The 19,044-nt window shown below is 44.0% G+C and overlaps 1 protein-coding gene across 2 annotated transcripts in view; it reads right to left on the bottom strand.

Moving 5' to 3' along the window:
* The window catches only part of SHC3 (SHC adaptor protein 3), a 298,918-nt gene that overhangs the window by 194,099 nt on the left and 85,775 nt on the right, over positions 1-19,044 (bottom strand). Inside the window, exon 5 of one of the 2 annotated variants that reach the window (XR_004443385.1) lies at positions 15,695-18,591. The exons of the other annotated variant lie outside the window; for it this stretch is intronic. The gene's annotated coding sequence lies outside the window, so the exon portion shown is untranslated. Of the gene's footprint in view, positions 1-15,694; positions 18,592-19,044 lie in introns of those variants that run through there. 2 annotated transcript variants of the gene reach the window in all.

Raw genomic sequence — 19,044 nt, 5'->3', positions numbered from 1 at the left:
CCTCACGAAGCTCCGCCCCCATGACCTGATCACCTCCCAAGTGCCCTGCCTACTAACACTATCACATTGTGATTAGGATTTCAACAGATGAATTTAGGAGGACACAAACATTCAGTCCATAGCACAAAAGCTGAGGTAAGAATTTACAAAGATGATCTCTTTTAAGCCCCACAGCAGACCTATAGGAATTGTTATTCCCATTTTACAGATGAGGAAATAGACTCAGAAGAGGTTAAAACCATAGCTAAGGCCACATAGCTGTAGGTAGTGGCCAGATTCCAATGTATGTATCTTCAACTCCAGACCCAATGCTCTTAACCTCCAACCCATCCTGTCTCATTAACAACCCCAAAGGTAGCTCTTCCCAGCTAGTTCCTATTCTAAAATCATGTTATGATCAAGAAAATTTTCTATAAAAATTTTATTGTCAATTTAAACATACAATAGAAATTCATTTAAATAAACTACAGCATACTCATCTGCAATAGTATTATGCAATCTTTAAAAATTATGCATTATTTTAATATATTTTGTTAAATAAACAAGCACATCAGAAAACATCAAGTACTCGGCCGGGCGTGGTGGCTCATGCCTATAATCCCAGCACTTTGGGAGGCCGAGGCGGGTGGATCACGAGGTCAAGAGATTGAGAGCATCCTCACTAACACAGTGAAACCCTGTCTCTACTAAAAATACAAAAATTAGCTGGGTGTGGTGGTGGGCACCTGTAGTCCCAGCTACGTGGGAGGCTGTAGCAGGAGGATGGCATGAACCCGGGAGGCAGAGCTTGCAGTGAGCCAAGATCATGCCACTGCACTCCAGCCTGGGTGACAAAGCGAGACTTTGTCTCAAAAAAAAAAAAAAGAAAGAAAGAAAAAAAGAAAATATCAAGTACTCCAATCTCAAATATTTAAAGTGATATATACATAGACGTACATATGTAATGTATATTACAGTTATATGCATTTTATAGAAAATGTTAATATATTTTTGCTACATGGAAAACTATCTTGTTACAAAACATTATGAACTATGCTCCTTATACGACACATATTTGTTGAGAGAGACAGTCCTCTATGCATCTCTCGTGCTTCTACATATCTTACTGGGTATGACAAGAATAAGAGGCTGGGTAGGGTGGTTCATGCCTGTAATCCTAGCACTTTGGGAGGCTGAGGCAGGTGGATCACCTGAGGTCAGGAGTTTGAGACCAGCCTGGCCAACATGGTGAAACCCCGTCTCTACTAAAAATACAAAAATTAGCTGGGTGTGGTGGTGGGTGCCTGTAATCTCAGCTGCTCAGGAGGCTGAGGCAGGAGAACTGCTTGAACCCGGAAGGCAGAGGTTGCAGTGAGCTGAGATCATGCCACTGCACTCCAGCCTGGGCAAAAGAGCTAGATTCCATTTCAAGAAAAAAAAGAAAGAAAGAAAGAATGGGAGGCCCTAACTACTCTTTGCCAGGGCCACTTCTCAAGGTTGTGTTTGCAGCAAGCTGCACTGAAGGATGAGATCATGTTTCCCTCTGGAATAAGGAGCAGGCTTGCTTACTGCTTGCTATAAAAACAACAGATTCCCCCAAGCTTGCATTCTTCTCCTGTGTGCAACTCACTGCCTGTGCAAGTGCTGTGTGGGTGCACTGTGTCAGCCCCATGGGATCTGGGAGCAAGAGGAACCGATACAAACATGCTGATGGTCAGGCTGCTTGTCTCTGACCTAGAAGTCTTGTAGCATCTGTCAGAATCCACAAAAGACTAACAGGGATAAAATCAAATGCCAGACCCAACTATCTGTTTATATAATGTTTGTATACATATGAATAGATCCAAATATGTATATGTATTATACGTTAGTATATGTATACAAACATAGTTACCTCTGATGATAGTGTCACAAGTAATCATTTCTTCTTCTTATGCTCACATTCCACATTTCTATAACTGATATGTATTATTTGCAATCAGAAACAAAGCAATAAAAACACTTTTAAAACTATGTGTATGGCTGGGCACAGTGGCTCACACCTATAAAGACTGCGCCATTGAACTCCAGCCTGGCGACAGAGCAAGACCCCGTCTCAAAACAAAACAAAACAGAAAAACCATGTGTACAATGATTTCAAGTAAATAAAATTCATTAAAGGCATTCCACCATTTTTACATTTACTCCTCACTCTCCATTTAATCGGCGTGTCTCTGGTGACTGAGACATTGTAGTAACTAAGGTGATGTGGGTCTATCTCATGAAATTCCCTAGAATCTCATAGAATTTACATTAAAATGAGGAGACATTTAGGAAAATAAGGGATGAACAGGCAAATTTGCAAACAACATATCCAACAAAGGACTAGTAGCTCGAATATAGAAAGGTCTCACAAAACTCAACAGCAAAAACCCAACAATCCAATTAGAACATGGGCCAAAGACATAAGCAGACATTCCACTAAGGAGACACATAGATAGCAAATGAGCACATAGAAAATATTCAGCATTATTAGCCATTAGAAAATGCAAATTAAAACCACAATGAGAAATTAGATCACTCAGACATTGCTGGTGAGAATGTAAAATGTACAGCCACTGTAGAAAACAGCTTGGCAGTTTCCTAAAATACAAAATATGTAACTACCACATGACCCAGCAATTGCATTCCTGGGCATTTATCCCGGAGAAATGAAAACTTACGTGCACACAAAACCTATGCACCAATGTTTATAACAGCTTTATTTGTAATAGCCAAAAACTGGAAACAACCCAGGTGTCCTTCATCAGGTGAATGGTTAAACAAATTTGGTGTGTCCATATTATGGAATAGGATTCAACAATAAAAATAACAAACTGTTGTATACGCAACAGCCTGGATGGAATCTCTGGGTAATTACACTGTGTGAAAAAGCCAGTCTCAGAACATTACATACTATGTGTTTTCACCATGTAACACTCTCGAAATGACAAAATCATAGAAATAGAGAGCAGATTAGTGCTTGCCCCAGGGTTAAAGAGAGGACAAGAGTGGAAGGAAGTAGGTGTGGTATAAAAAGGCAACAAGTCCTGGCTAACACAGGTGAAACCCTGTCTCTACTACAAATATTAAACATTAGCCAGATGTGGTGGCGGGTGCCTGTAGTCCCAGCTACTCGGGAGGCTGAGGCAGGAGAATGGCGGGAACGTGGGAGGCGGAGCTGACAGTGAGCAGAGATCGTACCACTGTGCTCCAGCCTGAGCTACAAAGCTAGACCCCATCTCAAAAAAAAAAAAAAAAAAGGCAACATGAGAGATCAGTGTCAACATTCTGGCTGTGATACTTTATTACAGTTTTGCAGGATGTGGCCATTGAGGAAATTGGGTAAAGGTACATGGAATCTCTCAGTATTATTTCTCACAACTGTATGCAAATCCACAATTATCACAAAATTAAAAGTACAATCAAACATTTGAAAATTAAATGCAGACAAAAATACAAAGTAATTCCCCCCAAAAATGCAAGGTATAAAAGAATATATTTAGCATGCAACATTTAGATTAACAGAATGGAGGAAGTAAAAATTTTTTACATCAGCATGTAATTCCACCATTGTGGTAGGAATGCTGAGGAGCAATGTGAGAGTGAGGAGTGGTTTTGGAGAATAGCAGGCAAGGTTCCAGACTCAGGTTTTACCAGCTGAGCCCGGGGGCCTTTCCAATGACTTGCCTTTCTAACTGCCAGCGGGTCCCTCAGGTTGGGGGAAAGGTATTCCCAGCAGCTGCTGGGGGCAGGAGAGATGGACCCTCTGCTGGATCTGGTGGGTAGTGAGTGTGCAGGTGACCAGGAGGCAAGGAGGCCAGTGAGACTTCCCAGGCAGGGGCACTGAGAGTGGAGACAATGGAAGATTACGAAGCCCAGCTCTGCCATGTTGTCATTTGCATTTCAGAGTGCCCCTCTGAGTGCTGGGTCAAGACTGGATTGAGGCATGGAGGGGCAGCCAGGTGATAGGCCTGGATTCAGTGGTCAGGATGGAGAAAGGGACCGGTTCAGAGTGTGAGTCAGCAGATGTTCTGTGTACCAAGAGGAAGGACGCAGAAGAAGAGCCCAGTAGGGAGAGAAGATGAAGAGTAGGGCTTGAGCTTCCCTGAGAGTGGAAGACAGGGATGCAGAAGACAGGCCAGGCCGCAGTTGTCCAAACAAGATGGTGTTTAAAGAAATGTTAAGCACCACTTCAGAGTTCTGTAACAAAAAGGAAAGGGGGTCCCTGATCCCTGAACCTGCAGCATTCCACCTGGTGAAGCAGGAAGATGAGCCGACCCACTTAGCCCTAGCAAAATTCGTGAAGCCTCTGTTTCTTCCAGCCTTTTAAAAGGGTACAAGACAAAATTTCTGCTGACACCATGAAAGCACTTCCAACAAGGGCTTTTTCCTCTCAGTCTAGACCAGCATTAACCCCACATGGTACTGCGTAAACAGCAGCCATTCCCCACAAGTGATTGCGATTTCTGAAACAAAACAGGGTTTTACAACCCAGGAGGTACTGGAGGAAAGGAAGTGGGATTGTAACACATTGCTCCTAGGAGTTTTCAGGACAATTCCCCTTGGGTGGCACGTGAACTCAACAGTAGCTTCATGAAAACACTCCAGAGGGGTAATTTCCTTTAGATGTTTACCAACTTAGAAACCAAATGTTGGCCCTCAACTGACCAAGGGCCTGGGAATAGACTTCAAGGCGTTGAGACAGCACTGAGCTTAGTTTGCTAAGTCTTGTGTCTCCTTATTCAAGGGTAGTGTGGACAGATGGCAGCAGTGGTGAATAGTAGGAGCTATGGCCATTCAAATCTCCATTCACATTCACAGCAGAGCAGCACCCAACTTGAGTTTGCTTTTCACTTTCCTTTCCCAAAAGTTACACTTTTCTATACAAGCACTTACTTTTTATTCATAGTATAGACTCAATTAACCCAAACATAAAACTATGATTTCCTACTGTGATCTTCCCTGGCTCAAAAAGATAAGTGAAAACATGAAGGGGAGGCTCTCTATGAGAAGGGGAGCCAGGCTATCCCCATGGCCGTGTCAGGGGTTGGAGGACAGACAGTGTCCTTCATCTGTTCGAGAATGAGGGAGAGCTGGTCCTGTGGGCAAAGCCACATTGGCCATTGGGTCTCTGCCCCAACTCCTACCACCTTCTCCTGAAAATATTTCCTCCCCTGCTTCGTACCCATTAGGATGGCTACTATCAAAAAGGTAGGGGGAAAATTGGACCCTCACGCACTTCTGGTGGAAATGTAAAATCATGCAGCTGTTCTGGTAAACACTGTGATGGTACCTCAAAAAGTTAAACAGAGTTACCACACCACCCAGCAATTCCACTCATGGGTATCTACCCAAAAGAATTAATGGCAGGGTTTCAAAGAGGTATTTGTAGACACATGTTTATAGCAGCACTGTTATTCACAATAGATACAGTGTGGAAGCAACCTAAATGTCCATTAACAAATGAGTGGAGAAACAAAATATGGACATACATGTGATGGAAAATTACTCAGCCTTGAAAAGGAAGTTCTGATCCACGCTACGACATGGATGAAACTTGAGAACATTATGCTGAGTGAAATAAGCCAGACACAGGACAAATACCGTGTGATTCCACTTATATGAGGTACCAAGAGTAGTCAAATTCATAGAGACAGAAAGTAGAATGGTGGCTGGGTGGGGACTTAGTGTTTAATGGGAATGGAGATTCCACTGGGGACGATGAAAAAGTTCCAGAAATGGACAGTGATGATGGGTACACAACATTGTGAATGTACTTAATGCCACTAATTGTACACTTAAAAACAACTAAAATGCCAAGTGTTGTGCATATTTCATCACAATAAAAAACAGTTTTTAAAAATCCTCCCTTATCCTGCTGCCAGTAAACATGAAAAAAGAATAAAGTGTCCCAAGCACTTTCTTTGCAGTACGTAGTCATGGTCAAGGGACTCTCTAAGATGTCCACAGTAACACAATCAGCTTCCAAAGTCTCTTTGCAGAAAAAGGAACCCAGCCCTTGGTTAACTAGATTTAGTTAGAATTCTACCATTACTTGATTTTCAAGTCTTGACTCCAGCTGGTCTTTGGTTTCTAGACCAAGGCATCATACTCTGATGGCAGAGCCCACAGAAGCTCCAGGGGCAGGTGGACATAGCACCTCTCAGCTAAAATGCTGCTGTGGTTAACACAGTGAACTAAAACCACCACACTCAGGATCCCTAAATGGTAGAGGATTTAGACTCAATTGTATATTCTGCACTAAGCGTACACAATGTGATTAAATCGGCGAGGTGCATGGTTAGATGCTTTCCTCATTCCAGTAGTGTCCCTTTATTCGTGTTTTTGCTTTCTGAGGTTTCACATATCCTCAGTATGGTACAATAAGGTATTTTAAGAGAGAGAAAGAGAGAAACCATTCACATACTTTTATTACAATGTATTGTTATAATTGTTCTATTTTATTAATAGTTGTTGTCAATCTCTTATTATGCCTCATTTATAAATTAAACTTTGTCACAGGAATATGTATAGGAAAAAGCACAGTGTCTATATAGGGCTTAGTACTATCCACGTGTCAGGCATCCACTGGGGTTCTTGGAACATATCTCCCACAGATAAAGTGGGGGCTACTGTAAGGTCTTAATCTAACTGGTATAATGGTATTGGATCTACTGTCTTTACCTTATGTTTTAAAATCTGGACTTTTTACATCAAAATAGATGAAAATTATGACTCAAGAAATAAAAATAGAAATGTTTCCGGGTGGCTAGGGGCAGTGGCTCACACCTGTAATCCCAGCACTTTGGGAGGATGAGGTGGGAGTCTTGCTTGAGCTCAGGAGTTTGAGACCAGCCTGGACAACATGGCCAAACCCAATCTCTACCAAAAAAAATACACAAATTAGCCAGGCATTGTGGTGCGCACCTGCAGTCCCAATCACTCAGGAGGCTGAGGTGGGAGTATCACTTGAGCGTGGGAGGTTGGGGCTGCAGTGAGCCATAATTGCACCACTGCAGTTCAGCTTGGGTGACAGAGTATGACTCTGCTGAAATAAATAAAGAGAGAAAGACAAGAAAGAGAAGAAGGGAAGGGAAGTGAAGGGAAGGAAAAGAAGAAAAGGAAAGAGAAAAAAGAAGGTAAGGGAAGGGAGAGGAGAAAAGGAAGGAAGGAAGGAAGGAAGGAAGGAAGGAGAGAGAGAGAGAGAGAGAAGAAAGAAAGAAAGAGAGAGAAAGAAAAGAAAGAGAAAGAAAGAAGGAAAGAAAGAGGAGAAAGAAAAAAGAGAGAGAAGGAGGGAAGGAGGGAGGGAGGAAGGGAAGAAGGAAAAAGGAAGGAAGGAAGGAGAAAGAAAAGAAAGGAAAGAAACGAGAAGATAAAAGACAAGACAAGAAAAAGAAAAGAAGAGAAAAGAAAAGAAAATGGGCTTTATTTCTGGAAAACCTGCCCAGCAAATCTAAGCTGAGCTGGTCACTGTAAACTACTCTCCCAGGGGTTGAGTTGCTGGAAAATCACCTGAAGAAGTTAACATCACACATAACATACATTTTAAAATAGTATTTCTATAGTAAACACTGTAATCAATTTCTGCAAGGAACCCCCAAAATTTCAACAAATTAAAAAATCTAACTGGCATTTATTATCAACTCATGCATCAGGCAGCAACCCACCTAAAGATTGAGAAAGGCACTCAGATGGGTTCCTTATAGGGTTAAAACAGAGGTGACTTCCTTATCTTGCCTACTCAGATAAACTGGGTCCCTTCTGATAGGTCACTATGAATCTCCTGTCTGGGGGAAGATTGGCCTATTTTAAAGTTCAGTTTGATTACAAGCCACCTAGCCTGTGTGACTTCATTCTGATCTGGTCTGATCTGTTGGGGCCCTGTGCAGGAGCTCAGTCCAAAACAATGGTCTCCCATAATTTTTATTTAATGTCATAGAGTGCCATCTTCTTGAGTTAAAAAACTAACCTCTCTTTATGTCAAATTTGTTGCATCGTTTGCGCTTCGATTTTTCTTCTTGGCTGAAGTACTTATCATTTTTTACTTTGCATGTTAAATATATGTCTCCTAAATGCTGATCTGACCACAATTATTCAAATGAAGAGCAATGCAAACGCCTAAAATAGAGACTGAAGGAAAAATGCCAAAACCTTCATGGTGGTGATCCCTCAGAGGTGAGACTTCTGGGCAATCCTCATATTTGCCTTTATGCTTTTATATAAATGCTAAAAGTTCTACCAGGGAGAAACCTACATTTTTCTACATTATTCTACCAGAATGAAAGGCTACTTTTTTGGCGGGGGGGTGGGACGGAGTCTCGCTCTGTCACCAGGCTGGAGTGCAGTGGCGCGATCTCAGCTCACTGCGACCTCCACCTCCTGGGTTCAAGTGATTCGCCTGCCTCAGCCTCCTGAGTAGCTGGGACTACAGGTATGTGCCACCACACCTAGCTAATTTTTGTATTTTTAGTAGAGACAGGGTTTCATCATGTTGGCCATGATGGTCTTGATCTCTTGACCTCATGACCCACCCACCTCGGCCTCCCAAAGTGCTGGGATTACAGGCGTGAGTCACTGTGCCCAGCATAAAAGGCTACTTTTTAAGATAAAAATTGAGTTCTCACTGCAAAGAATTAGGAACAATTCCCTTAGTGCCATTTTATTATTATTTTAGATCTGATTCAGATAAGCACCTGCTTTCTAAATATAAACGAAATATCTCATGGCAACCGTAAAATTTCCTAAAAGATCAGACATTTTGAAGGTTAACCCTAGTTCCAGCACTGACATGATCCACCCATGCTGGGATAAATGGAATCAACCGCAAAAAGTGATCATTCATTATAAATAGTATTTAAGCAGAAGTGCAAATGGTACATAGTGGCTCAGTGAACACAAAATCCAGTTAGCTCTTTGACAAACCTGTCATAAAATCGGCACCTGCCGTGCATGGTGGCTCATGCCTGTAATCCCAGAACTTTGGGAGGCCGAGGCGGGCGGATCACCTGAGGTCAGGAGTTCCAGACCAGCCTGGCCAACATGGCAAAACCCCTTTTCTACTAAAAATATAAAACTTAGCCGGGCACGGTGCTGCATGCCTGTAATCCCAGCTACTCAGGAGGCTGAGGCAGTAGAATCACTTGAACCCAGGAGACAGGGGTTGCAGTGAGCCAAGATCGTGCCATTGCACTCCAGCCTGGGCAACAGGGCAAGACTCCATCTCAAACAAACAAACAAAAACAAAAAACAAAACAAACAAACGGCACCACACACCTCCTTCCTGTTGTGCACAAACACAGCCAGCCCCTTCCACGGGATTTTCATATCTAGGTAAACATTTAAAACACATATGTCTCTCCGTATTCTAGAAAAAATAATTGCCTCCAATTGTTTCTCAATCGTGTTTTTCAATAAATACATTATGATTTAGATTTAAAATAGTAAGCATTTGAGCAAAACTCTTTGGATGCAAGAATGTCACAAGCAGGCTTTGAAAAAAATTGTTTTAAAAAAACATGCTGCATTCATTTCTTAAACATACTGAGAACTACTGTAATTATTTCAATGAGAAATTCCTGCAAACTCCTGTCTCCTTATGCCTGCTTCCTCTCAGCGAGTCACAATCGGTTTCCATGGCAACTCTGTTGCTAAGGGGGGACCCCGTAAGTACATCAGCGTGTTATCTGCAGCGTTGAGATGGTGTTAGCCCGAGAGGCCAGGCTGGCTGGAATATTTAGATTTAATTTAGTGCCATTTTCTTTCATCTACTCACAATGAATTCACCAGAAACTGTTAGAGGTTGTCCCTGTCAGAAGGAGAACGACAGCCACTTCCTAGGTTATCCTCTGAGCTTTCATGCTGTTTCGATTACACTGACCTTCCTTTTAGAACGTATTCACCATCGTCCTGTGACTTAGATGCTAGAATCATAAGAAAAACAATAATAGCAATTACAAACACTACTAAAATGCCACATGAGACTGCTTTTGTTGAATGTTTATAAATGGCAAGTATAAACCAAACATAAGTTGTCAGAAATAAATAGCATTTGAATCATTAATCTGAAAGATATTAAACAGTAAATGTTTAGAAAGCCCCAAATGAAGCAAATCAAAATATTTTTGAAGTCTCCCTTTCAATGTCTCTGAAATCGTATTCTGGCAAACAGATTGTGTAACATTTCATCAGAAATCCTGATTGGAATCCAGAATCTTCCACCCAGTCAACTCTCATGGACCGTGTTATTTGTTGGGGACAAGTTTTATTATTGTAAAGGATAATTCCTTAAAGTGGCTCATTTCCTGATTGCATTTTCTTTAGCTCCTGACTCTGTATAATGAAAGAGGACCTTCCTGATAGTACTAAGGTGGTTGTCTTTGATCAGAAAACCCCTGAAAACCTTATGCGGGACTCACCCAGGGCAAACTGGGAAAACGCACTGCATCAGCAGACAGGCCTTCCTAGCTGCTTTGGGCACTCGCTGCCTTGGAAGAGCCGTGCTGATACCAAATCTCCAACCCTCCAGTTACATGCGTGGTGACAAAAAGGAAGTACGAGCCACATGCAAGTCTCAATGCCTCAGCAGATCCCCACTAGGGGGCCTGTTCTGGTGTCACCTGGTGAAATTGGTGAAATCGAGAAGCCAGGCTGCTGAAGCACCAGGAGAGGCAGCCACAACTGGCCAGGGCAAGCCTAGCCACCCAGGAATTCTCAGGCCAGTGTAAGTGTGGAGTTTCATCCAGCCCGGAATGAATGCCCACTCCTGGGGAGTTTGTTCTGCCCCACCTCCTTCCCGGCTGCCTCAGACCCATTCCCGCACTCTCATCACTCACCCCGACAGGGGAAGGTGTGGAGAAGAGAGCTAATGGTCAGGGCATTTGCCTCAGGGTGACCAGCCATCACAGTGCACCTGAAATTCCCCATTCCAAAGAGCCTATGTCTCCTGAAGCTCTTCTGGTTTCCATGCTGATGAATATGCGTCTTGTAGAGTTGACAGTTCTATCATCAGTCCCGACCTTCCCTCTTGGCTAAGTCCAGGCTATTCCTGTGCAGTCGACCTTCAGTTTCACTCAGAAACTATATCTCAACGTTCAGATTCAATTTGATATACAAATATCTACAAAATGAATGCGGAAAAAAGTGAAAATGAATTGCCCAAGTGTTTCCCTTTTAATTCACTGGCCCTCTCTTCATTTGCAAAAGAGAAACAGTTTCAGTTCATGACTGTGGGAAACCTGTCACACTGACAAGCCCCTGCGAGGCCTAAGTTGGCTGAACATCTGGCCCTGGCCCATGTGCCTGGTCAGATCAGCTTCTGAAAACCTGGAGGAAGCGCTGCGCTTGGTCCCAGCAGCTGCTGTGTGTGAACCTTGATGAGTACTGTTGAAAAGCAACCAGTGAATTTTCCCTGCAGAAAAAGCAATGAAAAGCCAGAGGGACCGAGCTTCACAAAAAACAGATTTAAAGCTGGCCTGTCTTGATGGGGAATGAAGGCTGGTGATGGGGGACTGTGAATGGGTCTTAGGACCTGCCCCTCCATGGCCCTCCCTGTTTCTACATCCCCAAGCCTGGAAAACAAAAACTCAAATCAGCAGCCACTTGCCAAGCAGAGACCATGTGGCAGGTGGGCTGCCAAGTTCTTCACACACCTGCCCCACAGCATTCTCACAAACCCAAAGGCAGTCATCACCCCATCTGGTGGCTTATGGAGAGGCCAAGGAAACTTCCTGATGAGGGACAGGTGAGGGGACACCAAGACATGAACTTGCTGGCTCTGATGCACTGAGTCAGTGACTCCAGGAGACATCCCACCCCAGGCGACCACCCTCCTTATAACTCCACTCCAAAATATGAAGATTGGCTCTTGAGGGCTGACTCATCCTGAAGAGGCACAATACTACGGGACCCCATCTCTACCGCAATGCACATCACACAACCCAAGGTAAGAAACTCATCCACTCTTATCCAACTTCTCCATGTTCAGTCAGTGTGCCCTTCCTTCCCTAAAGAGAGATGGCCCAGGACCATGTCCACCTCCTGTGTCCAGGGATGATGTCTTCAGGCTGTGTGCATGACTCCATGTCACACAGACACACAAATACACACACGCATGCAGACTCTACACACCACACTCACAAAATATATACCACAGACACACACCACACACTACACACACACGCAGCACACACCTACACACAACATGCAAACACACACACACCCCACCCCACACCAGCATCAACCCCAATACCTCAGAATGTGGCTGCATTTGGAGTCAGAGCCTTTAAAGAGGTGATCCAGGTAAAATGAGGCCATTAGGATGGGTGATGATCCGGTATGACCCATGTCCTCATAAAGAAGAGGAGATGAGGACACAGACACCCACAGAGGGGCAACCATGTAAGGACACAAGAGAAGATGCCATCTACAAGCCAGGGAGCAAGGCCTCCAGGAGAGACCATCCCTGCTGACACCTTGATCTGGGACTTCCAGCCTAGAAAATAAATATCTGTGGTGCTTTGTCATGGCAGCCCCAGCAAAGGGATCATCTGGATGCCTTACTCAATCATTTGCAGAGCCATGCAATAAAACTATAAAACTTTTTATAATTCTTTCTCATGAAACGCTTTCTTAAATGTGTTTCAAACTCCCTTGCCTTAATAAACAAAAATTACAAAGTGTGATTAAATGTTATTGTGATGAATGATTTCCTCCAGCCATCATCATAATTAATCCTTCTGATGTGTACGGTAGATGATATGGGAATTATTATAAATATGAATGCCATCCAAGATACAATGTAGAGTTTTCCTTGTCTTTAAGCTGCATGCATTAGCTTTATTTTGGTGTTATTTCCCCTTTTATCCTAAAATTAAGGTGAAGACGTGCCTTTGTAGTAACTTGTTTCCAGTGTAAGACCCCTGCCCTTTCAGGAGAGTCAAGTTGTAACTTGCAGAACAGAAAGGTCCTCTTGTAGGTGCTGTCTTTACCACTCACTGGAGTACCATATCACGGCCAGTTGCATCAGCTTCAGAAACACAGTTCACCTGTCCCTGTCGGGCCACTGCATTCCCAGACATTATCATCATGCATTATCATTATTATCGTCATTATTATCGTACAGGAGCGCTGCAGATTTTAATCACCACACTCTTTTTTTTCCTCAGGGAAAACATTGTCCTTTATGGTTTCTGTAGGCTACTGAAGACTCTGAAAGCCACAGAGCATCATTTTAGGTTCTTTACTTGATGCTAGGTACTAGAGAGCAGCTGACTTCAGAACAGACAATAGCAGCAGCCAGCAGGCAACTAGAGTCCAGTCAGGCTCTAAGAAAGACTTCCATATCGTCTTGTGTTCACCAAAAATATTACTGAGGAATGCATTTGGAGCTGTAAGAGAAAACCTAGCAAAACCCAGGCTTAAACTAATTAGGAGTTATTTTTTCTTTATACGAAAAGCTATCAGGAGCCACACAGTCCTAGCATTAAATCAGTAGGTCAAGGAGCAGAAGAGTATGTATTATCTTGGCCTTTTTCTCAAGTCAAGGGTGAAAGATGGCTGCTGCAGCTCCAGCCATCACTTCTACATTCCACTCAGAAAGGAGAAGGAAGCGACAAGGAAGAAAGGCTAGCCAAATTTTCCCAGAAACCCACAGCAGATTTATGTCTCAAGAGCCAACACTGTGCCATGGAGCCACCTCCAACACAAGGGAGTCTGCAAAATTCAGCACACTGGCTGTACAATGCTGCCTCAGATGGTGAGTGCTCATGATGAAGAAGATGAGGAGATATACGGTAAATTGATCCTATCACACAATAGGTAGACTCACAAAAATCTTTTTAAGTCATATATCCTTATAAAGTAAAAACATAAACTTCATAGGCTGTCTCAGTCTCATTACTTTATAGTCATGTGTTAATTATAAACATCTTGCACATAGAATATTTCAGTAAAACTCACTGGAATTTTGAGGGAAAGATGGCAGATTAAACACATTCCTTTAATTCCATCCCCTCTCAAGACTATGCTAAAGCAATTATAAATAGATTTTGTTTTAAGGCACAAATCTACAAGATAAAAGAGAATGGGAGACAACCGTGACAAAACTGAGGGTGTTGTCAAGCATCTGGTTTTGCAGGCCCAGGAGAACTGGATTCTAAGTTGGCTGTGCAGAGCTGAGCAGCAGCCTGAGTTTCAATGTGGAGCACCTAACAGGCTCAGAAACTGGAGGCCCCAGAGACCTCTGCAAGCAGGGGAACAGGTGGCCTGAAGAGGAAGATGGCTTGGCAGGCCAGGACCCACTAGATCCCAGCTGTCCTCCTCCCCAACCCAGCGCAAGACTGAAGGGTGGCTCTCTGGAGGCTTCTGGGCTGGCATGTGCCAGGTATGGTTGAGGGTGGGGGAAGTCTTAGGGAAAATGGGGGTCTAAGGAATGCTTGCATCCTAACTGTGGGGAACTTGCCAGCTTTCTTCTTCCACTTTGCTCCCAGAAACTGGCAACCAGGCTGGGAACCTCTGACAGAAAACTAACCTTGTGTGAGCTCTGTCCAACCCAAGAGGAAACCAAAGAGTTCTGACCTTGGGGAGTCCCCTGTGAAGGCCCCCTAAATCCCCACATGGCAGAATATGCAAGTGACATGCCCAGAACAAACCCCAGAGCTCCCAACCACCTCTGCAATGCCCTTTCCCCCAAAGTGAGCAGCAACCACGTGCATCTGGGGCAAGTCTCTTCATAAAGAAAGATTGGGAGACCAACAGGAAGAAGCAACTTGGAGGAAATGACCAAAACTAAGAGAAGAAAGTCTCAAAAGTGTCATGAATTTGGCCGTGACACAATGGTTCCCACCTTTTTAAATGGTTAAGAAAAATGTCAAAAGGATACCATTTAATGACACATGAAAATTATATGAAAATCATACTAAGGAATAAAGGCAGCTGGGCACAGAGCCTCACCTATGTGTTCACATTCTGTCTGCATACTGTCCACACCGCAGCAGCAGCGCTGAGTGGTTATGACAGGACTGTATGGCCTGCTAAGACTAAAATATTACCATCTGCCTTTTTATGGAAAAAAAAAAAAAAGTTGTTGGTCTCTTCTGTAGCCCGAGCAAACAGGGTAGACAGTTAGTGATTCTGTATCTCTGGGGAGGGACGTCTCCATGGAGAACATGAGAGACCCCCAAGTCAGCCCTGAACATGGATTGTTCCCAGTGCACTTCACAGCCCAAATGCACACTGTGGACACAGGAAGTTTGGGTGAGCTCCTCCAGCATAGGAAGGCAGAGGTTCTCATCTCTAATGATGGCCTATGGGCCTCATAATTTGATAGAAGTCACAGGCTATTCTCCACTAGTTCAATTCTTTCCCTCCTTCCTTCCCTCCCTCCACAATGTTCCCAGTGCCTCTTGATGGTGTTATCTCCTGCTTGCTCCTCCCTCTGTCTTCAGGAAGAAAAACACAAGGAAGACAGGGGAAGGGAATGGTCAGTAGATGATGCTTAACAAGGAATGGCTCACACCACTGCACTAAAGTCATATTCCATCTGAAGGAAGCCTCCCCTCTGAAGTGTGGGGCTACACTTCCCAAGGACAAGATTAAGCACATTAAGAGTTCAATTCCCACTCCTGGGACTTATCTAAGTCCCTTGTCTTAGTCTTCTCAGGCTGCTATAACAAAACACCATAGACTGTGGGGCATGAACAACAGACATTTATTTCTCACCATTCTGGAGGCTGGAAATCCAAGATCAGGGTGCCAGCATAGTCAGGTTGGGGTGAGGGCTTTCTTCCTGGCTTACAGCCAGCCACCTTCTTGATGCAGGGAAGGGAAAGAGACCTGAGAAAGCTCTTTTGTCTCTTCTTATAAGGACGCTCATCCCATCATGGAAGTTCTACCCTTAGACTTCATCTAAATATAGTTACCTTCTAAAGGCCCCACCTCCAAATACCATCACATTGGAGGAGAGGGCATGAATATATGAATTTTGGGGGACACAATTCAGTGCACTGCACCTATTTAGATTTAAGGCAGTGGCCCTCTTGCTGCTAGCTGATGATCAGAGCCATTTTGACTCTAGTTAGCCAACTGAGCGGCTATTAAGAATATTATGAGGCCTTCATGAAAGGTTCATGTGTTTAGTCTAACAACGGAATCCATTTAGGGGCAACCCAGCTGAGAATTCCAGATCACTCTGGCACAACAGTTATATTTTACACTAACAGTATTCATCGGGACTCATTCATTTACAAGTGACAGATACCCAATTCAAATAAGCTTTTTTAAAAAGGGAAATGTGTTGGCTTGTGTGGCTGGGAAATCCAAAGAGGGTGTATCTAGCATCAGGCATAGCAGGATCCAGGTGTTCAAGTGATGTCAGCACTTCTCTTTCTCTCTTTTCTGTTTCTTCCTCCCTGCTGGCCTTCCTTGACTTCATTCTTAGGTAGGTCCTCTCTCTCCATGTGGAAGCAAGATGCCCCTTTGGCTCCTGATGCATGGGATTCTTTCGGTCATCACCATCCAGAAAGAGTGAGGAATTTTCTGAGCTAAACTCCCAGGAAAAATGATGATTTGTCTGATGTGAGTGAAGGCCAGACCTTGAGCCCACCACTGTGCCCAAAGGACACACATCTGCTTGTCCAGGGCTGGGCCAGTGCCACATAAACCACATGATTTGAGCAGGACTATTCCAGAATGCCAAAGAGGGACTCTCCCCACCCTTCAAAAAACCACATTATTCTGGGCCATTTTGCTTTTCTGGGCCTCTCCACGACAGGCTCCTTGGTGAGTAGAGTCCACATTCTCACACTGACTGGACATAAGGCATTTTTGACTGGTTCTGGGGACCTTACTGCTATGAATTCACCATTAATTTGCCCCATTTTCCACAGAGGAAATGGACACATTTGATTTATTTACCCCCAAAGGTCACATAATAGGAGAAAAGGTATCAGACACAAATACTGGGTTCTACTTTTGTATTTATCTTTGAGGGTGTGAATTTCTCTCAGATATGTTAAACAACCAACCATCTTCTGTACCAGCATCCAGGGAACTTTCCATGTTCTCTGACATCACAGTCCTTTATAATTTATACACAGACATTGTTATGCAGTCATGTTTCTAAGCTTCCCTTGGAGGAATCCCTCCTGGACGCCTGCCTCCTGCAGCCCTGGCCTCCTCCCTTGCTTTTAATCCATGCAATCTGAGACATCCCTCAACTGCCCAGGCTGGACTTCCCTGCAACAGGAAAGAAAATGCTCAGAATGAAGGATTCAGGGCCACCCCTACCGAGTGGAATGCAAAAGTGCTCGGTAGTTAGGCTATGATTTTTCTCTTTCTCTGTTTCTCCTCCTGGGTCATCATTTTCCAGAGGAGGGGAGCCCCACAAGTTCCAGAAGATGCCTTGTCCGGCTGCTATTGGCTGGCTGGGCAGCCACGTACAGGCGTCCTGCCTTGGCTGACTCTTCTTTAGCAAATGAGAATGGCAGTCTCCGCCTTGCAGGGTGGTTTTCAGTTCCCAGTCCTGCTAAGCCAGGCAAAGTGGCTTCACAAATTCCCAGACTGTGTGTACATCCATGCACCCAAGCCAAAGGAGCTGCCGCAGTCATGCAGGGCCCAGTGGGCCCCCAGCCTCCCTGTTCTCTGTCTCCCCAAGTCCTCCTGCATGGGTGCCTTTCAGAAATGCTGCCTCCCAGGGTGTTCTCTGAGGAGCCGGCTGATCCAGGCATGCTCTTCTACCACCATGTAGATTTATCTGCCGGTAGCCTTTCAGAGCCTAATAGACTGCCAGAAGGGAGGGGCCTGTTGCCCAGGAAACCTAGCAAGCATTTGCTGCATCCAGCCCTAGACTCGCTCTCACCACTTCTGTGGTCACAAAAATGTGACCCTTCTTCCTCCCACCGGGCATCTCCTGCTGCTTCCCTCTGCTCCTCTCTAAAGCCTGCCAACCGACCAGTCTTTTTCTAAGTCTGCCAGTGACCCTTTCTTGTTAACTTAGGAGCTCTCTTTCCCTCCATCCATGCAGTGAACCTCCTTCTGATTTATACTGCCTGGTTTAAACTGGCCCAGAACTTCTCTCAGGGGACAAGTTCAATTAGATTTGTTCCCCACCTTTCTAACTAATGAAAGTTACTGAAATTTGACCTCTCAGTATGTAGGCTGTTGTCATAAAAATCAAAAACTGCTAATAATAGAGGAGAAAGTTCAAAAATAAAATACCTACAAGTGAGGAACATGTATGTATGCACCACTGCCTCTTTTTCTTGAAAGGAGAAAGAGCCTTTCTACTGCTTTTCATGGAGTGTCAGGAAACAGTGGAGCTCCAGAACCAGGTCATGCATCCCACCCAGGGGAATTTCCCGGCGGCTCTGGGCATCTCACCTACCTGGACCTCTGGCCTGCCTTGAGCCTAGAAGTAAGCTCTAGAAACCATTCAGAGAAATCGACTATTTTGCAATGATCTTTTTGCTTGGAAAAAACCCTCAGCTCAATTGGATGCATATTATCAAAATTAATAATCTAGGTTTTAAAAATGTCAGTTGCAGACTTCTGGCTCCAGAAGAAGATCTTGTAGACTCAGTTGTCCCTGCTCCTCCCCTGTAAATACAATTAAAAACCCTGGAAATAACTTAGCAGATAATGATAAAGGGAATTTGAAAGCAGGAATAAAGAAAGCAACTGACTACGGACTTCAGGACTTGAGGAATGACAATAAGGTGAGTTCCCTGGGTTTTCTTTTTAACTCTCATATATCTCAGAATAGGCCTTGAAAAAATCTACAACCTGGAAGAAACAGGTACAGGTAAAAAGAAAAGCACAGAAAAGGAAATAAAACAAACGCAAAATAAAGCCAACAAGAAAGATAGCCACCTCCCAACCCCCCCACCAAAGGACAAGGGAAGGAAGATCCCAAGAGACCTAGTAGGGACCCCCAACAGGGACCTGATAGCCTTGGCTGACTGATCCTGTGCCCAGCGGCAGCTTCAGAGCTCCAGCAGGCAACCCAAAAACAATTCCACAACCAGAGCACAGGCAGTTGGAACACTCTAC

This window comes from Trachypithecus francoisi, unplaced genomic scaffold (assembly GCF_009764315.1).
Source record: "Trachypithecus francoisi isolate TF-2019V2 unplaced genomic scaffold, Tfra_2.0 Lachesis_group16, whole genome shotgun sequence".
Classification (NCBI taxonomy): Eukaryota; Metazoa; Chordata; class Mammalia; order Primates; family Cercopithecidae; genus Trachypithecus; species Trachypithecus francoisi.
Note: the sequence above shows the minus strand (reverse complement) of the source record. Positions and strands in the feature narration are given on the sequence as shown.